Genomic DNA, 17967 nt, shown 5'->3' with positions numbered 1-17967 from the left:
AGAACCTTTACCATAAATCTTCAACTTTATTCTAATTTATTACTGAAGTCTCTCGTTATTGTGTTTTACAGTACATTTTGTCTTGCTGACTGTATTTGTTAATAATGGTTCTAAATGGTTCTAAATGCTGCTGTTTACTTTACAGGGTTGATTACATGTGTTTATGACTGTGATGTTGGGTTTTAATGCACATAAAATATTTTAGGACACTATTTGTTTCAGAATCTTTTTTTCTTCATTTCCCTTCTCTAAAAACTGGTGCGTCTTATGGTCCGGTGCGTCTTATGGTCCGAAAATTACGGCACTTCTTCCCCCCCTCCCCCTCTTCCTCCCTAGCAGCTATTTATCCTGCCACATTCTCCCCTCAAGTGATACCATCCAAATGCTTTTGGATTTTTGTCATTTCCCCCCGAAACTTCACCTGCCCTTGGCTTTAGCTGGTACAAATGGCATTAATTGGATCTTTGGGCTTTATTTTTCCAAGTGAGGGTGATATAAGCTATGTATTATCTGGATAGGGAGGAAAGGTATAAACCATTTTCCCTCAAATGCCCTTGGTTGGGGAAGATAAGGTCTTGCGATTCACCCAAACTGTTTGGCTTGTTTAATTTTCTTGTCTCATTTTCCCCATTCCACTTGCCCAGGAGTTTTCCTAGCTTCTTACCATCCTGCCACACTTTTGTCATTAGTTATGTTGCCTTTTAAGGTTTTCCAACTTTCTTATATTTTCTTTCCTTTTCTCTCTCTTCTTTTCTCCTTTTTTTCTTTTTTCCTTTTTATTCCTGTATACTTAAAGCTTTACTGATGCCATAAGGTTTACTTAGGATAATGTATGTTGCCAGCCATAGGTCAGGTCATAACACTGGATAGGCAGCAGGAAAGAGATAATTTGGTTGCAATAGAGCTTAGGAAGTGCATATGTGTGTGTGTGTGTGTGTGTGTGTGTGTGTGTGTGTATGTGTGTGTATATATATATATATATATATCATAAGTTACAGTAAATATTGAAAAATTCAATCTCATATGGGTATTCAGATTTTGAGTGAAAGCAATCTCATGCAGATATTTACTTTGAATAGGTTCTACAGTTTTTAGTAACCATGACTAATTCCCCTTTTCACAGAGAGTAGAGAGCAAGTTGGCTCTCATTCTAGCAACACACACATACACACACACACACTAAAAAAACCCAGAAAATAATTTACTGTGCATGAGCTGATAGTTAGGCATATATTTAGAATGCAGGAGTAAGAAAACATAAGCAAACCCTAAAATCATAGAGCCAATTAACAAATGAACTAAGTATTGACTGCTAATGGGGCTGAATCACCATTCTACCAATTCTTAATTCTGGCTTTTGCTAGCAAGGTAAAGAATGGATAAACTCTGAGTTTGAAATAGCTAAAGAACCACATCAAATAAAGACATTTACTGAGTACTGTTATTTGTACCTGAGAGATGTGAGGCTAATATGACAAGATCATAATACATCAACAAAGTCAAGTAACCATTTAAGATATGAATGACACTTGAAGGTATCAATAGAAGAGAGGCAGAGAAGATCAATTTATAAATTGAATGTATGAAATTGTCTCAAAGAGGTAAATGACTCTTTGAGGCTGTCAGGAAAGGAAAATCTCCCTGGAGGAGGTAGATTTGAGTATTAAAAGGGGGCATTCCAGGCAGAAGAAGGCATGAGCAGAATCACAGAGGTGATGAGAGATCTGGGAGTGCGGTGAGTAAGCCCATCTGGCTGAAATGAAGTGTTGTGATGATGAATAATTGGAGATAGCACTGGAAATAGCTAGTGTGTTGGATTAGAGAGGGCCTTGACCCTTGGGAATAGGAGGGTCACCATGCACCATGACAGGCTTGTTCTCTGAACCTGCCTTTCCCTCAGAGCTGTCTCAGTCTTCTTTCCCTTTCTGCTTTCACCTGGAAGCCAAGTGTCCATTCCCACTGGGTGGACCTGCCCTTCTTGGCTCCATTGACCCAAGTCTGACACAGGTCCAGGCCTGGCAGGTAGGTGTGCAAGGCCATGCGAAGACTTCTTCAAGCTCATTACTGTTCCAACGTGGACAGGGCCAGTTTTGAACATGGGGCGCCGAGGTCTTCTCGCCTCCGGATGTGTGGAGACACCATCTTGTGTGCACAATGGAGACACAGACGGCTTCCCCTCCTCACTCACTCCCAGCACCCACTCATCTGGCCTCCCACCCAAGAACCTGAGAGGTAGGTGTGAAACTGGGCATTTGCTCAAAGGGCAAGCATTGCATCAAGTTCCATCTCCCAACCCGAGCAAGCCTCTGACTACAGACCTGACCAGGCATCACTGTGAGAAAATGAAAAGGCCAGACTTTGTGGTGTGCCTTCCGCGCTGAGTAATTCTGGAGGGTAATTATGAAGCAGGAGAATGATTATACAAACGGCAGACTAAACATTGAAACCCTGTGTGGGGGGCCGGCTGACAAGCAGAGGTAATTAATAGGCGGTGACCACGTGGAAGATTCTGGAAAATAGGGTTTTGTCGTCTGAAATTCGTAGTCTCTTGAGAAGAATATTAGTAAGATGAATGTAGCTGGCTCCAGTAAAATGGAGAGGAAAGGCATTCTCAAGTCACTTTTGGGAAAGCTCCCTGGAGGTGTAGGGTTCCCCCTGTCCCCTTATAAGAGAGCGTTCTCCTTGAGTGTTACCGTTGGCGAGAGTCCGGGGAAAGGATGTCACAGGCAAGCGCTACAGCTGTACAAGCAAGCCACTGGGAAGATTAGACACTTGTTAGTTTTTATAAAGTTAGGTGTCTGGTCTCTGTTTCTTTGCCTTCCCAAGGCACTTCCTGGCGGAGAGTTACAGCAGAGCCTCACAGAAAACCCCAGGCCGGCGGCATCTGCTCCCTAGCTGGGCAGACACAGCTGGCCCTGGCCATGGCTTGCTAGCTTTCTGGGTCGGGTGTGGCTGTGGTGGGGATGGGCTTCAGCCAAATAGGACCCTCTGATCCTGCGCTCCTTCTCCTGTCCCAGAGGCACTGAGTGTTAGGAGGTGTGACAGGGATTCCTGCCGCCTTTTGGATCAGGGAAAAGGGAGGGAGCATAATGGGCTTTTTGGAGAGAAAGAGCCCGATCTCCAGAGCTAGTTTTTCGAACACTTTGCAGCTGCACTTTTCTGATCTCCAGCGTTTCTTCTCCCATATTCTTTTTGGGGCCCTTCCCTCAGCACCATCTTATCCTCACTACTGACAGAACCCCTTGTTCTAGTCCCTAAATGTCTAATTGAATCTTCCTTTGGAATGCCACCTATGTCTTCTTTCGTTACTGTATGTATCCCCCATTCCAAAACGATCTGAATCCCCACCTTTTCAGACTGATTAATTCCAACTAAGATGTGAATGACTGGTGCCCTTGGGGGTTAGAAAATTAAGGTAGTTATTCGGTAGAGAAGGTTGTTTAAAGCCAAGTGGTTAAGAATATTTTATATCTATCCTTTCACATGTATTATTTTGTATATCCCTGTGAAGCAGATAATCTTACTATTTTAATGTTACAGAAGTGGAAATTGAGGTTCAAAAAACTTAAGTAACCTACTTAAATCAATAGTCTATGCAGGGCCTGAACTCAGATCTCTGGTTCCAAGAGGCCTTGCTCATTGCCTCACACTGCACTACATGAACAGCAGATGAAAAAGTATTTGGATAGTGGATTGTTCTAAACTTTAAGAACAACTAATTGGTTAATCTCTAAAAACCAACAATCTCCTTAAGGCAATGGAGTGGACTACATCTTCACCAAATTCACAACGAAGCCCTAACCAATGTGATGGTATTTGGAGGAGGGGCCTTTGGGAGATAGTTTTAGATGAGCTAATAAGGGTGGGGACAGAATGATGGGATTAGTGCCCTTATAATAAGAGACACCAGGTAGCTTATTCTCTTTCTTCTCCCTGGCCATGTGAGGACACAGGGAGAAGGCCAGCCAGGAAGAGTTCTCACCAGAATCTAATAATGATGGCACCCTGATCTCAGATTTCCAGCCCACAAAACTATGAGAAAATACATTTCTGTTGTTTAAGCTATGAAGTCTATGATATTTTTTTATGGTAACCCAAGCTGTCTAATATAGGAGAATACAGAGAGAGCTGGGACCATTGTGCCAATGTGTAGCCATATCTGTTTACTCACCAGATGCCCGAATGATGACTCCCAAGAAGCCAGGGAAGAACTAGGAAAACACCAAAAAGCAAAAACTGAACCAGAGAAGTCTGCTGCTCCTTTTTTACAAGGTTTTCCTAAAATTATGTTTTGCTGAAAAACCTTGAAGATAGCCCATATTTCTCTCAGTCCAGTAATAGAAGTTTGAAGTTTTCCTCCAGTCCCAACCATCCAAATTAGGCACAATGTTCCCAACTGTATTAGTTATAAAAATAAACACAGCCCTGACCAGATGGCTCAGTTGGTTGTGGATTCAATTCCTGATCAGGGCACATACCTAGGCATCCAATTGGTGTTTCACTCTCACATGGCTATTTCTCTCTCTCTTTCCCTCACTCTCTCTCAAATCAAGTAAAAAAAAAAAAAAACCCAAACAAACAAAAAAAACACACACACACACAAACATATCCTCGGGTGAGGATTAAAAAAAGAAATAAATGTAAAACCGTGCCTAGTCATTTTAAGTCATTCTCTTTTTGACTTAGTTGGTTCCATCTGGTGTTCTGGATGAAAGAAGTACCCTTGAGTGAGCTTTAGTCTTTGGAAGTTACTTTCTATGATATCAAAGCTACACATCTGGTGAGTGGCAGACTATAAAGTTTCTCTTGGGATAAGCCAAGTGGGATGATTCGAATCACCCAAGGGTGATGTCATAGTCCAAGATCAACTGAAATGTGCTTAGGCAAAGGAGGAATTCATTATCTCTCATAACCAAACCATGAGAGAATTTGGGGAGATTTTAGGGGTAATGCAGATGAGAACTCAATCATCATAAGCCTCTGTCATCCCACCCCTGGCCTCTGCTGTTCTCTACTCAGTTGCATTCTATCTACCTAACATCCCCCCAACAGCTGGAAATAAGACCAGCAAACAACCCTTGCAACTCACAGCTGGGCTCCTTTGCTCATCCCCAAGACCAGTTGACATTGATGATAGCAGTTTTAAACTACAGGAACGGGGTGGGGAAAGGGATCATCTCCCAAAGATAAAAGATTGCAGGAAGGGACAGCATAGATTCCAAATAAATGATACCATCAATGGCTATGGGAATCAATGGAAGATGATAAAGCCCATTATTTATTCATTACATGTATTCTTGAAATGTAGATTTCAAAGAAAAATTTGATTTGTAACGTCTAAAATTCCCACTATCTATTATAATAAAAGTATAATATGCTAATTAGATGAGACAGCTGAACGATTTTCTGGACATCATTCCAGACGACCATCCCGATGAAGCCATGGCAGTGGGGGCCGAGGCAGAGGCAGTTAGGGGCAATCAGGAAGGCAGGCAGAGGCAGTTAAGGGTGATCAGGCAAGTAGGCGAGTGGTTTGGAGCCAGAGATCCCAAATTGCAAGAGGGATGTCCAACTGCCACAGGGATTGGGCCTAAACCGGCAGTCAGACATCCCCTGAGGGATCCCTGATTGCAAGAGGGCACAGGCCAGGCTGAGGGACAACCCTCCCCTCCCCTGTGCATGAATTTTGTGCACCAAGCCTCTAGTTTTATAATACTGTTGAAATAGAATTATGGATGAATGGAAAATTTCATTTTAAATACATGGTAAAGCTATACTTAACCAATGCCAGCTACTTCCTGACTCACACATTTTGAAGATAATGGCAGTTTCAGGTGAAAAGTAACTCTAAAAGGGCTTTGAAAAAATAATGAGAATGAGAAAGAATTCAAGTAATGAAACGTTTATTCACCCATTATTTTCCCTCAAGTATGTATACTGTAACTGGAAAATGATTATACCAAAATTTTTTTTTAAAGTGGCAGACACACTAAAGCCTTAAACATTTTAAAATGTAGTCATTTCATTGATACAATAACAGCTAATATTTTTGGAATATTTACTAAGTACAGGTAACTATTATAAAACTTTTATTGGCATTTTCTGAATTAAAACTCAAACTCATGGTCCAACTAATCAGGCCTGTGGCCAACCCCAGCCCACAATCTGTTTTCATATGAAGTTTTATTGGGACCACAGCAATGCCCATTCATTTATGCATTGTCTATAGCTACTTTCACACCATAGTATTAACTAGTTGCAACAGAGACTGCCTAAAGAATTTATTATCTGGTCCTTTATATAAAAAGTTAGCTGATCCCTGCAAAACAATCCTATGAAGTAAGTGCATACTACTTATCTATACTTGATCCCAAGGTGACATACTGGCATTAAGGGTGGTGAGTCAAACCTAAGTCTGTCTGAACATAAAGTCTATAATATTTTTAGATATTTTCACAATAGGGAGCACAAGTCAAGAGCCAGACTGTATGGGTTCAAATCAGACTCCGCCCCTTAGAAGCTGTGTATGGGACATTTTGCTTGATTGCCCCATGTCTCAGATTTCTCCACAACTCTTCCAGTTATTAATTAATGTTGTTGGTCAGCCTTGACATCAGTAGAGCCTTTGGACCCAAAGGTGTCTGTCCCAGGCCCTACATCTCAGGGTTTCCTACATTTTGGAGTACCTTCCTCAAACATTTTCAAAGTTTCCTCATGTACCTGGGGACAACTGGAGTGGCAGGCTTATCTGGGTAGCGTCCCAGGACCAATATCCTTGGGGACCCTGGTTCCCATTTCTCTCCTTTGGGGTATTCTTTGCTCTCTACTCTCTATCCACCAGGGGGGATCAACCATATGTCCCCCAAAACTCCAGGACTCATATCTATGTGGTCATTCTCGGGCCCTTGACCTGGCCTTCATTCCCGGAGGGTGGCCTGACAAGCAATTGCTCCCCAATATAGTCCAGTCATTCCTTGTTGAGATTTCAGGAGATTTGAGCCACCATACAGGTGCAGACACACTGGTTTTTATAACTCTGAGGTAGAAGACACAGTTCGGAGTTCGGAGTTACCCACAGCCTACTGCCAACACTCATTCTGCCACATGTTGGCTCCATGGTTGGCTATCACCCCTCCATATTCCATTATATGATAGTCCCTGGTCTATAGCACCCCAAGGCAGCAAAAGTGGCATCATGCACCCTTTATCCTGCTCACTATCCATCACTGGCACCAGAATGGTCAAGCCCCTACCTACACAGTCCTCCAGAGGTGGCCAGACCCTTCTCCTCAGAGAGCTTTTGAGCATGATTCTGTGAATGCCAGCAGACCCTTCTGACTGACTCATTGTGTAGGTGCCAATCTATGTGTTGACACTGAGCTCCATGTTTAAGACATGTGGGTGAGAGATGGATATTCCTTGCATAATGGGGCCACTCTTCTTTGTTTGCACTCCTCCCTGTGGTGGGCTTTGTGGAAGGCAGAGGTGCCGTCAGTGTTGAAAGAAATCACATTCTAGGAATTCAGTGATTACCCAAAGGAGTTCTACAGAAACCTGGATGGGAAAACGTGCTGTTCTGTGTTTCCTCTACAAGATTTCAAACAGTGCATTTCACACAATCAGAAAGTGGATTAACATTCACTTTTCCCTTCATGCTCTGCGTAAGGCTTGCCTTTCTGACCATCATCCACGATGCCAATAATAAGCCTAGAGAGAGTCATTGGAAGCTGGGATTCATGGTGGCAGGATGGATAATGAGGCATCATGAGCGATGATATAACCAACATTAAATAAATGGTGTTAGGGAAATGCAGAGGCCAGATCTATGTTGTTTCAATACACAAATGTTCTGGAGAGCCATCGTATTATGAGTGTTAATTATCGTGTTGTCACCCGTTTCTCCCAGTGGGAAGGTGAAATTGACACATCTAACAGCAGAGAACACAGATGGTTCTGACACCTGCACAGGGAATGATGGTGCCTAGACACAATGGAGAATCTTCACTTAACCCTGATTGGACAATGAACAAATATGCAAATACCTCTTCCCTACCCATTATCCTAAATCTTCATTGATAAATCATTATGCCTCATGTAGACCCATGAATTTTGTAAAACATTTTAAAAAATCAAATTGTTTATATTGTCAGGGACCCAGCAAAAAATATTTGCCTAGTACACACCCCAGGGACAGTCCTACTTGTGGTCATCTTGTTTTCATTCCTCTTAAGTTACTCTTACTTTCATTTGTAGTTTCTCCTGTCTGTTTTCAGGTTTGTACTTCCCTGTACGTTTTCCACTCATTTAGGTTGCTCTTTCTCTGTTGTCTCCTTTTCAAAAATCAATGTATGCTTTGTAATACTGTGTACTCCTCAGCTCCTTTCCAAGCAGATAATTGCCATGCTTTCTCTCAGTCTCTTTGATCATCTGCCTGTCTTAGTCAGCCAGGCATTCTCCCTTCCCCCTTTCTTTCTTTCTTTCTTTCTTTCTTTCTTTCTTTCTTTCTTTCTTTCTTTCTTTCTTTCTTTCTTTCTTTCTTTCTTTCTTTCTTTCTTTCTTTCTTCTTCCTTCCTTCCTTCCTTCCTTCCTTCCTTCCTTCCTTCCTTCCTTCCTTTCTCTCTCTCTCTCTCTCTCTCTCTTTCTCTTTCTCTCTCTCTCTCTCTCTCTCTCTCTCTCTCTCTCTCTCTCTCTCTCACACACACACACACACACACACACACACACACACACACACACGGGGGGGGGGGGCGGCGGGGGGGCTGTTTCTCTGTTTTCTGAGACCCACACAGAAAACAACAGGTTCCTGAGTGGAGGAGTTGGGGATTAAGAAATTAAAGAAAAGAAGAGACCAAGACACAGAAATAGATTCAAGCTGGGACCCAGGTGGGGGGCTGTCACTCTGCTGGAGAGACAGTCAACCCCCATCACAGACAACACAGTGCATTTATTTATTTCCAAAGGGGGGTTTAAGGTCAAAGAAGCTTTGGGTATGCCCAGGTCCTATTCATTCCCTCATTCCTGTGATTTAGCATATCAAGACCTGGGTAAGTCAAGGTCCTATTCGTTCCTCATTCCAAGTTCATGGATAAAGATGAGAAATCTACTGATAATTGTCTTCCACATTTTGGGAAAACACGTTCCCAGGGCATGGCTCTGCCTATGCCCTGAGTTCAGCTGATGATAATTAAAGGTCATCCATGTGCCCTCTACACACACACACACACACACACACACACACAGACACACCACTAAGCATGCATACACACAACTGATGCACATAATGCCTTAATATATAGGCAACATGTTGGCATAGAATTTATTCCTTGCTTTAGGAACTATGAAACTCATGATATAAAGAGCCCCATATTAACCCAGAAAAGAGAGTCAGGATCATTCGCAGACCTGGCATCTGGACAATCAGGTTATAGTATGCTGAGAATGCCAAGATGCCCAGGATGGCACAAATGGAAATTCTTTGAGGTGTCCTGTTGTGTGCGCTCCTGTCTGTGGTTAGAACTTGGCTCTTTAAGTCTTTGGTTGCCTGTTGGATCAAGTGTCCTGAGACTGGTGACAGCTGCCGTGCTGGATGAGATAATGGAGTGTTGTGTGTAACTCATGCCCATGTGCCTATATTTTTACCACAGAAAGCTAGTAAAGCAAAATCACATTCGAAAATTTTTGGATAGCCTAAGATGCAATTTTCGCCTTCAACCAGGAGCCAATACAGGCAATTTATATGTGTTGTTCCTCTTTGTTATTCTGAATAATTTATATGTCATTATTCCTGATACTATTTGGCTACCCTAGAAATGACCAATGCCACCATTTAGGATATAAAATCAGTTGCTGCCAACGTCCTGCCTTCCTGTGTGTTCATGTAGCAGCGGGGTAGGGTATTTGAAACACATTTGGTTTAGCTCATTTAGATAATGTCTGGTAAAGGTGACAGGCTTGGGTGTTGTTTGTTTTTGCCAACTTCTACATTAGCGTCTCTTAAGTGGCAGATTAAAAATTTCATAAAGCACTAACGCTGATTAAAAATGTGTGTTTGGGCTTGCTCAGGACTCTAAGTGCTTTCAGGCTCCAAAGCACATTCTTGTCCTTTATTAAACCAATGGCATTCTTAAAGCTGTAATGGCTCCGTCTTATTTAGCAAACAATCATACGTTCCTACAGGGCTATATTCTTTTATAAGGTAAATAACAAAAATGTGTAAACATGAAAAGCAATCCACATCCATGGAGACATTTGCAAGTATATACATGTATATATTTAAAAGGATTCCGTCTCTAGTCTCAGTATCCTTTCAGGACATTGGAGACGTGCACCTTGTTTGTACCTTGTTTTCTTTTCCTCAAAAATTCTTTCTCAGCTTTTATGGCATTTCTTGCATCTGGTCAAGGCTCTTGAGATGTTCTTAACTTCTTGTGGACTTAATGTGTTGTGGGCCAATAAAGCAATTCTTCTTTGGTGAATATTAATGTTAGCGTCTACCCTTCATCCATGGATTCATTCTTTCATCCTTTCCTTCATTCAACAACTCTGGGCCTGGCGGAGAGCCGAGTCTGAGGACTGTGTTGTGGCGTTAGGAGGGTGGCCGTGGTTAGAACACCATGGGGGGAGGGTCCCTGTGTCAAGTGTGTTGGGGTTAAAAAGGACATAACAACTGATTTAAATGCTGGCTTCCCGGAGGAGGCAGTCGTGGGTTCAGAATAGAGAAGCTCCTGCAAAGACATACAAAGAACTGGAGACAGGTGTAAACTCCCCTGTCAAGGCTGAGCGTGAGCCAGGGGTTCGAGGCAGGGCTCCCTGGGTTTCAGTGGGAGAGACTGGAGCGCGTTCTCTGACCCATGTTCTCCAGCCATGGAAGTCGGAGGCCAAGTCACAGTTCTGCCCTTCCTGTCCGAAGGAAGATTTTGGCTACTTGGTTATTTCTTAACTCATTAGATGGCTCCTGGGCCTCCCAGGCTCTCGGTCCTGGGTGTGCTTCCTGCCCACGGTCACGTGGGATGGGTTTGCCCTGCCCTGCTGCGGCCGCCACCACTGCCACGTGGCACTCAGGCCTCGCCTGGTGGGCATCACTTTCCCCAAAGGTATCATTTTCTCCGTCACCTGTTTGTGTCACATTGGGTTGCAGGACTCTGGGTCCTATGGAGAGCTCAGGATGATCCCCTAAATATTAGGGGGCCAGTGAGAAGATGAGTATTCAGGGTGTGACTTCCCACAATGCAATGGTTGGACATTAAATGTCTAAAAAGGGCCTAGAAATATTGAACCCTCTGCCCTGGGGGCAGGTGTGTGTGTGTGGGGGGGGGGGGCATGTCAGCCATAACAGCCCTTTCATTTCCCCAGGTATCCTCCAAAGATCTCCCTTCCCTTTGGCTGGCTCTGCCCCTGGGGTCCAGGGAGCCCTCTGGCCTCTTCTTTGATTTGCCCCCCGCATCCTGGGCAGGCTGATGTCCCTGTGCCCGGCATGGTGTGGGGAGGGACACTTCTGAGGCCAAAGCTGCCGAAGAGTATCCCCAGCCCCAGCTCGGGGCCCCAGCAGCCTTCTCGGCTTTCCTCTGGCTGCTATCGGATGACAGGGCTAATCTGGCCCCTGCCCACATCAAATGCTGTCCGGGGCTGGAAACAAGCCTCAAAACATTTTCTAAGTTTTTTATTTCCCTCCATCTTCCCCAAGGTGGCCCACCACGGACACACCTGACTTGCGTTACACCAGCAACAATCAGTTATGAGTGACAGTGACAGCTCAGCCTGGAGGGAGCCGCTCAGCTCCCAAGGGCTGGGGCATCACACCTGTGTCTGATTAGACACTGCATTGCCCGCCTTGGACAGGAGGCATATGGAAGCCTCTCTCTCTCTCTCTCTCTCTCTCTCTCTCTCTCTCTCTCTCTCTCTCTCTCTCTCTCTCCGTGCACTTGTAGGGGGCGCTTTCTGGAAAAGCTACTGCAGGGCTAGACGTTACTCCTGCGGATCTCCTGCCTGCAATGTTCTCTCCTACCTCACCACCAGCCAGAGCACCCCTGAATCAGTGTCAACTCCTCACCTAACAGTGAAGGCTGAGGTCCAGGGAGGTGGGCCATCCTGGTCTTATCTCCTTAAAGAACCCAACTCTTCAAGGAGGTGTTCTTTATGAACTGTCTGTATTGGCCTGCTGGAGCCGCTATAACAAAATACCACAGAGCGGCTGGCACCTTTATGCTGTGTACTCATGGCACTTTCTCTGTCTATGTGGAGAGAAAGAGAGAGAGAGAGAGAGAGAGAGAGAGAGAGAGAGAGAGAGAGACAGACAGAGAGAAATTCTCTTTCTCTTCCTTTAAGGCTACCGGCTCTACTGGGTTATGTCTACCCTTATGACCTGATCTTATTTAGTCTTAATTATATCTTTAAAGGCCCTCTCTCCAGATATAGTCACACTGGAGGTTGTCTTCAACAGACAATAGAACATAAGGAGAACATAATTCAACCCATAGCATTTTCCATCCTTAAAATATTCCATTTTTTCTGATTTCTCTCCAATGCTTAGGTATTGCATTATTTTCTTACTGCTGCTTTACAAATGCCTACAAATTTGGTGGCTAAAAGAACAGGAATTTATTCTCTCACTGTTCTAAGGCCAGAAGCTCCAAGTCAGCTGACATCACTGGGCGGATGTCAGGCTGTCAGCAGGGTCACCCTCCCCCCGGAGGCTCTCGGCGCTCAGGGAGAATCTATCTGTCCCTTCTCTCTTCCAGCGTGGCCTGTGGCCACATCCCAGCAACCGCTGCCTCTGTAGTTTGTTTCCTCTTCTGTGCGTCGGCTTTTTCTTTACCTCTCTCATAAGGACAACTGCCATTGTATTTAAGGACCACCCTGATAATCCAGAATAACTCCCCATCTCAAGGTCCTTAATTATGTCTGTAAAGATACTTTTCCTCAAATCACGTAACATGTTGAGATTCCAGGGGTTAGGACCTGATAGTTTTGGAGACCATGATGCAGTCTACCACAGGTACACTGTTCATATGCTATCATACGGTGTTATCATAGTGACCTCAACCTTTGAGAGGAGTCCTTGTTAGAAGGGAAAGAGACCCAGAAGAGTTCTTCCCGGTCACGTCCAGGCGGATCATACCTCCAAACCATTCTCCAGATGGGCTTGCTCCTTCCTCTCCCATGACCTTCTCCTAGGACCTGCAGGGAGGAGTGAGGGCTGGGAAGCCAAGGAGTCTCCTGGGGAGGAGACACTCAATGGTCAGGGGCAGGAAGAAAGGAGAGAGTCTCTAGGCATTCCTCCTCAGTGGCTGGTTAGAGGGGCGGGTCCCTCACTCCTCAAAGCTATTTCACTGGCAATCCTTCGAGCAACATCCAGGAGTGGGGTCTTGGAAAGGAAGACTTGCTTCTCCTTCTCTTATACAACAAGGCCCGACCCTCTCTGTGTTCTCTTATCATGACACTTACAACTTTTTCTCTCAGTTACCTAATTTTAATGTGCTTATGAAGTCCAAAGAGCCAACTGTGTTGAACATGAGCAATTTAAATCAACAGTGAAGCCACCACTTGAAGAAGTTACTGCAGAGTGAATCTTCCCATACAGTGCTTATTAGGTCAGAGGGCCCTGGTCCGCTTCGAGGATGGGAGAACTTGATTGGATGGATCCTAATCTAATATCTAAGGTTGTGTTCCTCTGCTCTTCTTGCCATTTATGGTGAAAAATGTGAGGCCAGAGCACCATAAAGTGTTTTGCTTCTCATTTCTAGTCCCATCCCAATTTTATTTTCGTGCCATGAGAGTAGAGGTTAGAAGACAATTAGCAAATTTCTTCTCCTACCATGAGCAATGCCCCCGCTTACTTTACAGAGACGTGCCTGCACATTGCTGCTTACTCTGAAAACTCAGTATGTGGTATTGGAGCTGTCTCAGGCTTTTCAGAGTTTTACGCGTTTCTGGGACAGGGTTATTTACCTTAGAATGCAGAAAAACTATCTGAAAAATGTCTTCAGGATAAAATGATAATCTCTTCAAGGAAACTGTGTCACTCAGATACCATAGTTAAGGGGCGGGGTGGGGGAGCTAGAGGGAAGGTTAGACAGAGATTTAAAAATATCAACAATTTGGCCTGGAGCCATCATTAATGCCTTGATACCTTGTGGCCTGAAGGGAGAGTGGCATCAAGTCGATCACTGAGGGTTGAATGTTAACCCTCTCCTGTACTATCTAATGTGTGTTGATTCAAAAGTAGATTTGATTTCAATGGTTGCATAGATGGTTGCATAGACTCCTCTGGCACTAGGGAGACCAGCTAACTATAGCCTTTCTTATCTCCTCTGGTGAAGGCCACCTCTGGGGACAGGTAAATCTCTTAGAGAAGCCGCTCTTCCCACCCCATTATTTTGGGTTCCCAGCAAAATTTTGCATTAAGTGAACGCACTCTTCAATCTTTTCCTGGTCTCACTTACTCTCTGTGCCTCCCTTGTCCCAGTCCCCTTGCTAGAGGCTGTGCCCTTAGAGTAGACATCTGGTGAGTTCACGTTCTGTTGTTGATGGCGTTAAGATGCTCCTAGGAGTATTCTAAGGGGACTCCATCCAAAGGAACCCATCTCTAAGGGTGGATTTTTTTTTTTTTTTTTGGCTCTGGGGCAGCTACACGGAGAAGAAATTGTCCTCAGCGGGTTTGTTTTTCTAGGTCAGTCAGTGACCTTGAAGACAGGGTCCCAGTTCTTTCAGACCTGGAACCGAGGCGCTGCCTACTTCACTTGTAAATAGGGCTGCTCATGATATGGGACATCCTTTGGGGGTTTTAATGTGCATTTATTGTGACTCACATTAACCACAGAATTTTCCATGGAAGTGGTCCCTCAAGGAACTCTTTGTTCAAGGCCCAAATGTAATGAAAGGCTCTTTCCACTTCTCACTGTGGGTCTTTGCAGTGTAAATGTTGGAGGTTTTGTGCTGAGATGACCAGTTTCCTGATGTCCTTGTAAGGTAAGGGCTCATCCTAAGAGTGAACCTTGTCTTCCCTGAAGGGTGAGCGGCCAGAAGTCACCCCTGGGAGGAGGCAGATCCTCATAGAGGAAACCGGACTCTGGAAGCCGGGACTTCTAAATCCCTCTGGGCTCCTGTTTTGTGAGTTTGGACTTCAAGGAGTTTGAGAGAATGTCAGGGGCTATTTGTTTCTACTTCATTGAGTTAGTTTTCCTGAGATTCTTCTGTGACATTTTGACTTTCTTTTCTGTGTCCTAGGGTGCTTTCTCCTTTAATCCTGGGAATGCTCAATCAGAAATTACAACCCAGCCCAGAGTGGGGTTAGTAGAGAAGTTGTTTGATAGGGGGTGTGAGGAAACCACTGGTGGGAGAGCTGTCCAAGGGTGTTCAGTCCAGACTGTAATATGAACTTGTTTCATCCAGGGCTGTTCCAGGAGATACCTGTTCCTCTCACTTCTTTCATCATCACAAATGACTGTCCCTGCACACCCACCAGCCTCACTGCGGCTGTGTCCCCAGTCTGCCTGCAGCCTACACTGCAGGCACCATTGAATAGGCATGAGCCTTCACAACATGGTGGCTTAATTGCATACCCATCTTTAGCCCTGGGAACCACCAGTTCAGCAGCCTCAGATTCCAGTCTGTTACTCCACAGGGAGAGGCTTCTCAGGCATGGGCCCAATTCTCTCAGGCCCGGAACCCAGCCTTTTCTACTTCAATCCCTGTTCCCAAACTATTTTGAGTAGACACCCTACTAGGATGCAGTGTATCCTTTGGTTTGCTCATAATCTTTCCCCCCCTGAGCATGCCTCTCTCCCGAAAAGAATTTTACCTCACCAGTCCTCTGAGCTCCCTGTTGGGTCCTCCTCTTCCATGAACTCACCCCAAATCTTTCCCTCCCCAGAACTCAAAGCGCTTTTCCCCCATGAATTTTTGGTAATGAATCACATATGCCTCATGACTTACTCTAATAATCATTTCATGGTGAGGGTAATTCCCATTTCACTTAGCCTCGCGGAGCAGATATCTGTCTGCAGATAAGTCTCTGGAATATTAACTCCATTCTGCAGAGTGGTTTTGATTTGGGCAGATATTTTCATCTATCTATCACCCATGTCAAAGGCTTCCCATGAGGAAATCTGGCTGACCTTCCAAGGATGAAGAGCACAGACCTCCCTTGGAAGCCAATGGAAGTGAATTCACTATCAGATTTTTTTTTTAAGTAAAAATGGGAGATAATTAAATACAGTGTAGTTGTAAAACACATTTCACTGTGTTCTACATCATTTCATAAAATAAGCATAGTCCCCATTCTTCCATATGAATTTGTAACGTTTTTGACTCCCTGATAACTCAAGGAAGAAATGTTCAGGCCTGCATCTTAATAAGCACTTGTTCTAAGAATAAGGCGAAAATGAAACACTCTCAGATGAAAGGCTGATTGGATGGAATGCTGTGCCATCAGAATAAAGCATCTGACATTCCAGGTACCATCAGATGAAACAAACATGCAAAAAATCTGTCAGGGAGACCATCTTCTTTTTGAGAAAACAAATGACTGCATTGCCTACCCAGAACCAGTAAGTTAGTGTGAATATAGTTTTGAATGTTGTGACATTCTTTGAGTCCTGTACAACCAAACAAACCAGAAGTCTACGCATCTGAGTCGAAGGTAGACACAGGGCAGCACCCAATAACCCTTTTTATAGCTTATTGACTTATCTAAGAAAAACAATAAGTTACTCATTCTTATTAGTCTGGTGGACTAATTCTAAAATCTGAGAATTTTACTTATTAGAACTATTATATTTGGGACAAGGCTGATAACATAATTTCCAAAGGAGAAACTCCTATTGGAGAGAAATAGGATGCATCATGTTTATGCTTTCTATTGTTTATATAATTTACAGTAAAAATGATTGTCTCTCTAGGTTCCGTATTAGGAGCATCAGAACCATCACCTAATAGGTAATTTTATTTTGTCTGATTTAAAATATTAATTCACAGACTCATGCACTTCCTCTAGTCCATGACTTCCTTTCATGGGGAGACTTGAGAAAAAATGACACATTCCAAAAACACAAAAAAAGAATAGACTGTGATTCTAGAGCCCTGGGTTCTCTTTTCAGTTCAACCAAGTGGTCTTTTATGTTGACAGTGACTTTTTGACACACTGAAATGTGATCATTGATGACATTGTATTTGTGAAGAAAGTACTCTGATGCGTTTATCTTTTTAAGCAGATGATTTTAGCTGTAACATGAAGGGTCTCAACTTACAGAAATTGCATGGTCTCTTTCCTAGTCACTGGGTCACAGGTGGCTTGCCATTTTGAGTTTGCAAATAAAGTGCATCTTGATAATTAGGTTAAAAGTAGACTGAGAGCACCAATTCAGCTCTCCGCAGGTGCCATCAAGAGTGCCCTTTTGCAGGAGAAAGCCACCAGCTCTGCACCTGCTCCCCGGAAGAGGAACCAGGTATTTGAAAGGCTGCCACAGAACTGACTCAACGAAATCGTTCACAAACCGGATGTGGCTTTGTTTCCTCTCTACTAAGGGCGTGTATGTTGCCATCTCAACTGTACCTAACCTAACAGTAGAGACTGTATGTGAAAGGGCTCAGAGGAGCCCTTATTAATAGCCAAGTGCCTGCAAGGATGCATTATTGCTTAAATTCTATCAAGCAAACCCAATGCTGGCAGAACTGTTCCCCATATGTCACAGAGGGAGCAGAGTTAGTGCAGACATCCCTCATCATTTTACCTATTGGTTCAATCTTCCCCTTGAGGTAATGCTGCATTTGAGAAGTAAAACGAAAGAACGACTATAATCAACCATAATGAAGATGGGGACAGTTGAGAGTCTGGCTAAAAATTATGGGATACATCAGACTCTTCCTCATTCACAAAATGGAGAAATGGCTGGGAAATCTCTTTGGAACTGTGAACTGTGAGCGGGGTATAGTGGACAGAAAAAGAACACTGCACATCCTGGGACAGAA

Source organism: Pipistrellus hanaki (assembly GCF_964339955.1).
Source record: "Pipistrellus hanaki genome assembly, chromosome: 12".
NCBI lineage: Eukaryota > Metazoa > Chordata > Mammalia > Chiroptera > Vespertilionidae > Pipistrellus > Pipistrellus hanaki.
This window is presented reverse-complemented; position numbering follows the sequence as displayed.